General features: G+C 40.4%; 1 protein-coding gene across 1 annotated transcript in view; it reads left to right on the top strand.

Moving 5' to 3' along the window:
• The window catches only part of HS6ST3 (heparan sulfate 6-O-sulfotransferase 3), a 771,625-nt gene that overhangs the window by 140,541 nt on the left and 619,050 nt on the right, over positions 1-12,034 (top strand). The gene's annotated exons all lie outside the window — the stretch shown is intronic.

Here is a 12,034-nt window from a genome sequence, read left to right as displayed (position 1 = left end):
AATACCACAAAGTGAAATTAATTATATACTCAATTTGAATGCCATGGTCTATGCTGTAAAACCCAAGAGGGGTACTGATTTTGGTTTTCTCTGATTTTTGGGCCGTATCACTTTGGTGTTGGACAGCACAGGCCATTTCTCATTCCTCCATGTACATTTGGTCCTTCGATAATCACTATTACACCACCTTGTATGAGTTAAGAATTGGACTGGTACATTAATCAACTCATTCTGCTATAATAAAACACCATACTCTGGGTGGCTTAAAAAGCAGGCACTTATCTCTCACAGTTCTAAAGTCTGGGAAGACCAAGCTTAAGGTGCTGGTGGATTTGGTCCTAGTGAGGGCTCTCTTCCTGGCTGGCAGATGACTCCCTTCTCATGGTGTCTTCATGTGATGGAGAGAGAGACAGGAAACACACCCTCTGGTGTCCGATCTTACAAGGGCATTCATGCTATCATGAAGATTCCGTCCTCATGACCTTATCTAACCCTAATTATCTCCCAAAGGCTCTACCTTCAGTTACCATCATATTTGGAGTTAGGGCTTCAACATATAAGTTTGGGGGTCACAAATATTCAGTCCATAACAAATGGATATTGAGGATATAAATAATAAAATAGAACATAATTTCAGCCTTCAGGGGGTTCACGGTCTCAAGGGGAGCCCCCCCACCCCGCTTTAGGCTCTTAGTGTTACAGAGTGATACATGATGAAATAAAGGGCATATTGCAAGGGAGAATTCAGGCAGAAGCACTTAACTCTGCTTGGAAGGTTAGGGCAAGGGAAGAATTCACAGAGGGAAACATTTAGGCTGTGTCTCAAAAGACAAGTAAGAAGTAACCAAGAAGAATATTCTCTACAGTACATGCGGAGTTAGGAAAGCATGGGGTATGTTCAAGGATTGCAAGAAGCTCAGGTTAGAGCATGGGAAGAACATGTTGAATTGGCAAAAGATGAGTCTAAAAGAGCATCAGAGCTTAGGAGTTTGAAAGGTTTTTCATATTAAGGAGTTTAAACTTTATCCTGTGGGTAATGGTGAGTTGTTGAAGGACCCTGAGAAGATTAGTGATATACTCCTTTTTGTCTTTTAGAGCATAGTGTAGAAGATGGATTGGAATAGGCAAAAGGATATGGCAGGGAAACAGGAACCCATCGTTTTGGTCCATGTGAGAAATGATGAAAAGTTAAAAAGGCAGTGAGGCTTGGAATGGAAAGGGTAGAAAACTCTCAGGGTACTGGTTTTGACAACTGTATAGATGATCAACCAGGTCGGGATCACTGGATTGATTTGACGGGAAAGGTAAATTGAGTTTTTGGAGATGCTGAATTTGAGGTTCCAAGTATAACTATTCAGATCCTAGGTGAAATATGGGTCTGGAGATGTAGGCTTGGGAGTCACTCAGCATGAAATTGTAGTCAAAGTCTTGGGAGCTGAGGAAACAGGTCAGGGAGGGTGAGTTGTAGGAGAAGAGGAGGTCCAAGGATGGAATTTGCTGAAGACCAATACCTGGGAGGAGCACAGGAGCAGTATGGAAGCCAAGGGAGGACTGGATGGGAATGGAGGAATTGGAGGCATGAGTGTAGACTTCTTCCACAAAAATGGAACTAAATTGCTTATAGGGACTCAAAGTCAACAGAAGCTTTCTAAAAGATGGGCAGTATCTGAGCATGTTCACAGGCTGAGATGATGGGGCCAGTAAAGATAGATGGGTTCATGATATAGCAGAGAAAGGAGGCAAATCATGGAACAGGGTCCTGAAAATGTTAGGATCCAAATGATTAACTTGGATAGGAATGGAACCCAAGACAAACAGAAATAGGTGAAGATACTTGTGGAAATTGACAAATATAGTGGTTGAGGATTAAGAAGTTAAGGCAACTCTTACCCGGATCTACATCTTGTCTGTATGGGAGGTGGTAAGACCACCTACTCTGGGTAAGGTGGAAAGAGAGGTATGAGGGGTAATGTGGAAGCGGCCAGTTAGGAAAGCAAAGAGGGGCTGCCTCAGTGAAACTCCAGAGTGTGTGCATGTTGAGGGAAGGATTGGAGAAGAAAGCAGGTGGGGCCAGTACAGGGCTCCTCCATCCTTACTGTGCCTATTGATCCTGTGGGAATCTTGCTAACATGCAGATTTTGATTCATTAGGTCTGGGGTGGGGCTTGAAATTCTGAATTTGTCACACTCCCAAGTCCCAAGTGATGCTGATACTATAGTCCTGAATTAGTCCGTTCTCACATTACTATAAAGAAATGCCTGAGAGTGGGTAATTTATAAAGAAAAGAAGTTTAATTGGCTCATGGTACCATAGGCTGTACATGAAAAATGGTTAGGGAGGCCTCAGGAAACTTACAACCATGGCAGAAAGCAAAGGGGAAGCAGGTGTGTCTTACATGGCCAGAGCGGGAGGAAGGCGGGAGGAGAGGTGCTACATACATTTAAACAACCAGATCTCGTGATAATACACTATCATAATAACAGTACCAAAGGGGAAATCCACCCCGTGATGCACTCACTTTCCACCAGGCCCCGCCTTTAACATTGGGATTTACAATTTGACATGAGATTTGGGCAGGGACACAGACCCAAGCCATATCAAGGCCCATGCACAAAAGTTTGAGTAGCACGAAAGTAGGAAATTTTTTTTGGAACTGGCTTGTATACACTCGCTGTATTTACTAAGATTATGTGTTTAATGGAGGGTGGGGTTTATGTGAAGACTGCTGATAGAGTACATAGGAGGGCTAACCTTCTGGCACTGGCCTCGGTCTCTGTACTGACCAGTCATAAAGTGCCAATACAAGCTATCGTTCCCTCTAATGTTGGAAATAAAAATGTTAATGGCATCGATGTGAATGATTGTGTGCTTGTTTCCAGCAGCATTTGTCTGCTTGGGTATAAGAGGGATACACAGAGCCCATTGTTCTGAAGGGTAGCGTGGTAGGAAAGTTGAAGAAATGTGCCACATTGACCAGATTTGGAAAAGAGGTAGAGCACATAGCCTGCAGAGGATGTTAAAGTGCAAGAGTGAGAAAAATGGATTGTTGCGAGATTATGTTCTGAGAGTGTGAATTCAGAGTATAAGATGCTAGAGCAGAGGTAGGTAGCCTGAGATATGACACAGTTCAACAGTGGCTGTCAGTGTGGTTGTTAAGTAGGTGTTGGGATGGATGGCAGGAGTTGAGGATCAGAGAAAGACAAATGTGAAAGCTTCACTGGTTGTGAAAAAGATCATAGGATTGTAATAATAAGGAAAAGGAGGTGTTGGGGATAGTAGAGTCAGAGGTCATGAGCCTCTTAGAAGTGTCCTACAAAGGCAGAAAAGTAACCAGAAGTGGCAGACAAAATATAAACAAGAATGCTTGTGTATTGGGTGTGAGAGAATGTGCAGTCTCTATCAGAGAGGGCTAAAAGGGGAAAATCAGTACCTAGGAAGTGCAGGATCTAAATAGGGTGGTAAAGAGCTCTGAGCATCCTGAGATAAGCTTGGAAAATCACAGATGGGAGTGTCAGGGGGACAGTGGTAATCAGCAAGAGGGTTTCCAGGGAGCCCAGAGACAAGGACTGGAGAGGGATTGGCTGTGGGGGAATCAGGAGGAACTAGGGAAGGGAAGATCAGTAGGAAGATGAACGTGGGAGAAATGATTGGTACCTAAAGATGATGTCCCTTGGGGCTGTGCTCAAAGATAATGAGAAGCCAGAGATATGTTGTTGACTGGTCTAGGGATTCTGGCTGAAAGTTGGGTAAAAATGTTGTTGGGAAAGAAATTAGCAAGCGTGTTCCCAGGATGGATGTGTTGGGTGGTTAGGCCTAGTGTGTTTCATGATGTATGTGGTCTTGGTCAAAGAAGAGGTCTACTTGTTTTATGCATACCAAACAAGAAACCTCTGCAGGTTGAATTTCATACTTTTGGTAAACATGTTAAGGATTCTTTTTGAATGACAGTGCTGAAGAATCTATTGCATGATTGATACATTGTCTTTTTAACAATAAAATATTGATTTTGTGTAAAGAATATGTTTTCCTCTAATTGTAGTCTGGAAATAGTTCTACAAATTGGAAAACAAAAACATTACAATGAAATGAATTTCTAACTTCCTGCCCTAAATGGGACCACTGTTAGGCTAGCAAGAGTAGAATTTCCATCCAGAAAAAGGACTTTTTATTTATTTTTTCTTGAAGTTGTATAAAGTATTATGTGCAAAAGGCTTGTCATGGCTATGGAACAGGTAGAATATTGCAGTGTTGCATCATTGGTTCTTCTTTTTGTTCCTTTAGTTTTGTGTGGTAGCTATTACTGTACCATTGAAAGCAATAGCCAGTGGAAAATGTGGTTTTGAACTTGATGAACATAGAACATTCATTTTATTATAAAGGGTTTGGAATAACTAAGAAATCAATTATAGTTTGAAGCGTTCCAGCAAAATAAGTCTAAAATGGAAAGAGATACAGTGATGAGGGCTGGAAAGGATACATAACAAATGAAAATAAATCCAGTTATGAGGAAGACCGAAAACACAGAAGGAAATTGGGAAAATAATAAAGGAGATAATGAAACACAATAGAAAACAATGAGATGATAGCCATTTGTGTTTACCTGGGAGCTTCACTCAGAAATTAAACTTGATAGGAAGAGGGAATGTGGAGAAGTTGGGCAGCAAGCTGATAATGACTTGGTACCTGAAGTTTAGAGATGTGGTCGGAGCAAGTCTGTCAATAGGAAATAAAATTTATGGAAGAAATTTAAATTTAATTCAGGGCGCTTTTGGGGATTTAGTGTTAAGGATTAACATGGTCAAAATGACAGCAGGAAATAATTTGCATTCAGGATGTAGAATCACAAAGAAGTCAAGGAGAGGCATTTTAGGGGAAAGTAAGTGGTTACATTACTTGCTGTGTGTTGGATGGGACACACCATAGCACATCAACACACCCGGGTTCTGCAGTGGATGCAACTTATAAACAAGACTCTTTCTTTTGGGTCTTTGTTTTTTCATCTGTTAAAAGAAAAAGAAGCCAGGCACAGTGGCTCACGCGTATAATCCCAGCACTTTGGGAGGCTGAGGCAAGCAGATCACCTGAGGTCAGGAGTTTGAGACCAGCCTGGCCAACATGGTGAAAACCCATCTCTACCAAAAATACAAAAATTAGCCGGGCATGGTGGCACATGCCTATAATCCCAGCTACTAGGGAGGCTGAGGCAAGAGAATCGTTTGAACCCAGGAGACGGAGCCTAGGTCATGCCACTGCACTGTAGCCTGGGTGACGGAGCAAGACTCTGTCTCAAAAAAAAAAAAAAATGTATTAGTCTGTTCTCATGCTGCTAATAAAGACATACCCAAGACTGGGTAATCTATAAAGAAAAAGAGATTTAATAGACTCACAGTTCCATATGGCTGGGGAGGCCTCATAATCATGGTGGAAGGCAAAGGAGGAGCAAAGGCATGTCTTACATGGCAACAGGCAAGAGAGAATGTAAAGGGGAACTCCCCTTTATAAAACCATCAGATCTCATGAGACTTACTATCATGAGAACAGCCTGGGAAAGACCCACCCCCATGGTACAATTACCTCTCACCATATCCTTCCAGTGACATGTGGGAATTATGGGAGCTACAATTCAAGATGAGATTTGGGTGGGGACACAACCAAACCATATGAAAAGAATATACCCAAGCTTGGCAAGGTATAAGGGCACTCTTAGATGCTGCTTGTACAAACTTCCTCTGAAGACAGTTGGATAATATGTTTCAAAAACCTTAGAAATTCCCATTTTCTATGACTAAATAATACTATGTCAAATGATTTGTTGTAGATAATAATATCTAAAGATATCTTCAAAGATTTATGCCTAGGGTTGCTCATACAGTATTATGTATAATACTCCAAATTTGGAAACAACTGAGACATATAAAAATAGTAAATTGCATAAATAACTCCCAGCTGATTTATCCAATGTGATACTGTGCATTTATTAAGACCATGTTATAGAAGAGTCTTTAATGTTGTTGGAAAAATATGATATACAGTTAAGGAAAAGAAGTAGTTTCCCATAGTTTGTACAATTTGGGGAAATAATATATATGACTAAATGTATAGATGGGTACTGGATATTTCATTATTATTTATGATTGCTAGTAGAAAAAAAATTATATTAGGGCACTCTATAAATCTAACTCTTAAGAAGTACTCTTGTTGAGCTGCCAGACCACAAGGATTTGAACTAGTCAGAGCAGGCAGTCAATTGATGTTTGAAGTTGGGCTTCCCCACAGCCCTATCAAGCAGAAACTGTTTTTTATCAAAGCGAATGCAGGCTGCTTGATGCCACACATAGAACCTGCAAAGAAGAAGCCACAAACGGGTCCCAGGGGAGTAAGATGGGATCACCATTCCTAGCAAATAAATTCCTATTTCCATCTAAAATGCCAACAAAAAGTTTTCAGTGAAATGTAAAATAAATAAAAAGGGTGTAGCATGGGTTGTTTTTTTCCCTTGTCCTCTATTATCTTTTTAAAGGTTTAGCAATCTCCTCCCCCTACCACCCCTCAAAAACCCCTGAACAGATGTAACACCTTTACCTCCAAATCCTTGTTGTCATCTACTGATATCCTGGTCATCCCTCTTCGTTCATTGAAGATTAGCTCCTGACGCCAAAGTCTTATTTCCCTCCCCAAACCAGATTATTATTTTTAGTGACTGTATTAGTCAGGGTTCTCTAGAGGGACAGAACTAATTGGATACATGTATATATGGAGGTGAGTTCATTAGGAGAATGGGCTCATATGATCACAAGGTGAAGTCCATGATAGGCCATGTGCAAGCTGAGGAGGAAGGAAGCCAGTCCAAGTCCCAAAACCTCAGAAGTAGGGAAGCCAACAGTACAGCCTTCAGCCTGTGGCCAAAGGCCAGAGAGCCCCTGGCAAACCCCTAGTGTAAGTCCAAGAGTCCAAAAGCTGAACAACTTGGAGTCTGATGTTCGAGGGCAGGAAGCATTCAGTACTGGAGAAAGATGATGGACCAAAGACTCAGCAAGTCAGCTTATTTCACCCTCTCCTGCTGCTTTTTCTAGCCATGCTGCCAGCTGACTGGAAGGTACCCACCCAGATTAAGGGTGGGTCTGCCTCTCACAGTCCACTGACTCGGATGTTAACCTCCTCTAGCAACACCCTCACAGATTCACCCAGAAACAATATCTTGCATCCTTCAATCCAATCAAGTTGACACTTAGTATTAGCCATCACAGGTGGCTTTGACACCCATTTACTCATCCAACTCCTGACCTCTTGGTTCCCTTATCTTTTCAAACAATCGCCTTTTCTACTCTCCCCTGCAATACGTTCTACGTTCTCACTGTCCATTCCTCACCTCTGCCACTGCCTCTTCACTTTCCTCCATAGTCAGCTTAACCTCCATAGTTACCCCTGATAACTCCCTTGCTAAAGCCCTCAACTTTTTTACCTTTCTTTTTCTGTTATTTATTTCTAGAAGAACTCTGACGCCATGAATCTGTCATTCACTGTCTCCTTGCCAGCCCTCAAGCGGCTGAATATTCCTAGAGAAGAAATACACAAGAGGTGCCAAGATTTAATTTTAAATGCACGATAAAAAACCTCAAATAGCCAGTCAGCGCCAAACTGCTATCCTACTATACTTCTCCAATAGGCTCAATTTTCTACTTCCTGAAATGGCTCTGTCCTTTCATCTGCTCTCCTCAAATCTTTTTAGACCTCTTCTTCCCACTTCTCTGTCAGCTGATGTATTAGTCCATTCTCATGCTGCTGTGAAGAAATACCCAAGACTGGGTACGTTATAAAGAAAAGAGGTTTAATTGACTCACATTTCCATGTGGCTGGGGAGGCCTCAGGAAACTTACAGTTATGGGGGAAGGCACCTCTTCACAGGGCGGCAGTAGAGAGATTGAGAACCAAGCCAAGGGGGAAGCCCCTTTTAAAACCATCAGATCACATGAGAACTTGCTTAGGAGAATAGCCTGGGGGAACTGCTCCCATGATTCAATTACCTCGCACTGGGTCCCTCCTACAACACATGGGGATTATGGGAGCTACAATTCAAGATGAGATTTGGGTGGGACACAGCCAAATCATATCAGCCAGTGACCTTGCCTCTTAGGCCATTGAGAAGATGGAAGCCAACTGAATGAAGTTCATTTGCTTTTTCCTACCCAAATCTATAAATGCATCTACATCATTCTCCCCTTTTATTACAATAGGGAAAATATCCCTCCTCTTCCTCCTCCTACTCTTCCTTCTCTTCCTCCTTCTATTGCCCTTCCTCTTCCTCCTATCAAAGCCAGTTTTTTTATTTTCCACTGGATTCTATTCCTAATTTTCTGCCTTCTGTGGGACTTCCTTCTCTAACTCGTTTCTTCTCTTTGTATCATTCATCTCTTCCTTGTTACCAGATCAGTGTTTAAAAATAAACCTCAAATAATTGACGCCATATTCCTCCCTAACATCTGCTCCATTCACTGTCTTTAAAAATTTGTCTACATATGCTGTCTCTAATGCTTTACCTCTAATCTTGTTTTTAACCCCAACACTCTGTTGAAACTGTTCTCATCGAGGTCATGAATGAGCTTTGTATGGTTTAACTCAGTGGACACATCATTGTCCTTATTGGTCTTAGGTTTTACTCAGTGCTGGATTTAGTTGACCACTTCCTTCTTGAAAATTTTGCTTTTTAAACTCCAGACCCTCTTGTTTTTCTTCATATCTCACTTGATGACTTTTCATTGTTCTGCCTCAAAATGTTGGTGTTTCTGTCAGCTAAACCTGGGCCTTGTTTTTTAACTCTCCCTATCCCCTATACCTTCTCTCTGATAGATCTTATTCTCTACCTGTGAATCTCCAGTTGCCATCTTGACATCTTCAGTTAATTATCTTATGAGCTTCTCAAACTTAACACATCCAAATGGCACCTTGAATTCCATCCTCCAAACCTGTTTCTCTCTCAGTCTTCCTTATCTCAGTAAAGACTACTACCATGTATCTAGTTGTTTAGGGAAGAACTCTGGGGGGTCATCCTTGCTTGTCCCTTTTACCTCTCACATGCAATTTGTCACCAAAATCTATAGCTTTCCCCTTCTATGTATCTCAAAACTATCTGTCGTAGTACAGACCCTTGCCTACCATCAACATCCTAAGCCAACGCACATCATCTCTTACTTGAACTAACTCTCCCTGCACCTAGTCTTGCCACTTTTCATCCATTTGTCAGCCAAAGTGCTTTCTTTTTGAAGGCAAATCCAATTTTGCCTGTTAGATGAACTATAGGCTCTTTATGATGGCTGACAAGGCTCTTTTGTTGTCATTCCAGCCTCATTTTGTGCCTGTCTGTCTTTTCCAACTGCGACCTCATTCTTAGGTCTTAGATTAAATGCAGCTAATTCAGAGATGCATTCCTCAACCTCGTAATTAAAATGAATCCTTTCTTCATCATTATTCTCTAGCACAGTACCATTTTACTTTTAGTTTTCTTTGCAACGCTTATGGCTTAGGATTGTGCATGTTTGTGTGTTTATTGTATGTTTCCTCTGCAAGGCTGGAAGCCCCAGGAAGTCAGGTTGTTGTCCCCTCCAATCACTGTTTACCCCAGTACCCAGCACAGTGCTTATGCATAGTTGATAGTACGCTTTCAATATATTTATGAAACAAATGAATAGACAAATACTTGCCAAATTTTTATTCTATTTGGTGCCTATGTGAAGAGCAAGGGTAAAAATGATCCAGATTGTAAGATGATTACCATGTGCCTGGGTGACACAGCATAAGTGGTAAGGGTTGGCAGTGCAACATGGGGAAACAGAAAATACAACAGCAAGATTTAGACCTTGAAAAATGACAAAATGATTGTATCTTTTCAAGGATGGGGAAGTAGGGCAGTGATATGGACTAAGAAAGGAATGCTCAGGGTTCAGTATTCTGTTCCTTATATGGGAAACCTTATCCTTACAAAATATCTTCAGGCAACCTGACTCAAAAATAGCATTCATGCAATGGCTTAGAATGGAATACAGAAGAGAAACTACAAAGTAATTAAAGTTGAGAAAGTTTGGGCACCTTTCAGGTCATTAATATCTATATACACCCAGTGAATGCATACCATGGAAATGGTTCATATGAAGGTTAACTATTTACATGACAGATGCTTATTGATTATCTAAGAATTCCCTGGATGATTGTCTTATGCCTTAGAGTGTTAATATGAAAGGCATCCCTTCATCTGGCTCTATAAATGAAATCAGTCATTTAACAGCAGTTGGCTTATCACATTGCACTAGTTTATATGAAAGATGCTATCCATAAAAGCAATTATAATGGGTGGTTTAATAAGGCAAACAGTGTTGGTGAATACGATTCAACTGTATTCTTAGCAAATACAATGCTTTTTGCAAGACACTCATTTGTTTTATTAAAGCCAATTATACATTTGTTTTTGCTAATTTTTACTGTACAAAAGAAATTTGAAATACTTAATAGTCAATTACTGTGAGCATGCAGATAAAAATAATGTTATCACACAAAGAGTTTATATATAAAAGGCAAAGCAGACACAAATATAGTATATGGAAATTTGTCAGAAATTAATAACTTCTATTTTAAGCCTCTTTGGAGCATCTGGGGGAAGGAAATCCTTTAAATCAATGAAATTCCTACCTGAATCCATGTAGGTGACTGATGTGATTCTATCTAAATGGAATACTGGTAAAAGCTACAGTCAGTGTCCACTCAAGAGAGCTGGCTTTTTCCTTAATAGCATCTTTAATGCAATAGAAAAGCAACCTCTTGGTGGTTAGATCTCTATGTTTAGTCACTTTGGAATCTTTGATGCTTTTATAAGTCATTGGAAAAGAAATGCTAAATTTGCCTTCAAGTGATAATGGAGAATTGTGTATTTCAAGCAAATTTGGGGTCAGAGAATGGTGAATATACTGCTAACAAAATTTTGGTTATGAATTAATAAGAAAACTCTTTAACTTGCCACCTATTCATTTATGTAGCACTTACAGCATTTCAGGTTTAGTACTAGGTATACAAAAACAAGATAGATAAGATCCTGGAGTGTAAACTTGATAGTCACAAAGTGAAATGAGACATTAGGTTGCTCCAGTGACATATTATGTGTGCTGTCATTAAGAAATTAAGAGCATCACAGGATAGGGGAGGGGAGTGGATGGGGAAAGTAAGATGTTGATCAAAGGGTACCAAGTTTAAGTTAGACAAGAGAAATAAACTTTAGTGATCTATTGCAAAGAATGGTGGCTATAATATATAATAACATATTGTATATATATTTTTGAAAGTTCCACGGGAGCATTCATTTGCTAAGTTAGGGATGAGAGAAGTCTTTCTGGAGGAAATAAAATTAAACTAAGTCTTTTATTTAAGTAGGAATTGGGTAAAGAGGATAAAGGAAAGAGCCTATATGTAGGTTCTGGAGCCTTTGAAAAATGGAAAAACATCCAGACTGGTGAGAGGTTGGAGTGTAGAGAAAAGTGGCAGAGATGGGTCCAGGAGATGAGCTAAGAAGAGATTGGCAGTGCCCATAAGCCATGATAAAGGAACTTGTACTTTATCCTAAACCTGGGATGCTATTGGAGATTTTAAGGAGAGTCAGGACATGATCCAGTTTTATTTTATCCTTTTAACCTTTCTGGCTACAGTGTGGTTATGCATTCCAGGCAAGGTAGTATGGAGGCTTTTTCTTGGGCAAGGCCAGGGGCGGGAATAGAGGCAAGTGGACAGATTCAGAAAGTTTTTGTGAGTTAGAATGACCAATAGGTAAGTAGATAGTTGGTTCTGAATTGTGGGAGACTCGATTGGCCTGATATATGCCCTGGCATATGAAGGGAGGACCTGCAGCTTATTCCTACTGGCTACATTGCCTCCCTAGGCCCCACACAGAAGCAATAGCATTTATATTTGGAAACTGAATGATCTAAATGAGAGGGTAATAAATCTTTTTGCAACTCAGGTCCTTTCTGTTTTTTTTTTTTTCTTTTCCATAAAA

The sequence above is a fragment of the Rhinopithecus roxellana genome, chromosome 18 (genome assembly GCF_007565055.1).
Source record: "Rhinopithecus roxellana isolate Shanxi Qingling chromosome 18, ASM756505v1, whole genome shotgun sequence".
NCBI classification, from domain to species: domain Eukaryota; kingdom Metazoa; phylum Chordata; class Mammalia; order Primates; family Cercopithecidae; genus Rhinopithecus; species Rhinopithecus roxellana.
The sequence above is the reverse complement of the archived record's forward strand: the minus strand, read 5'-3'. Positions and strand labels throughout refer to the sequence as shown.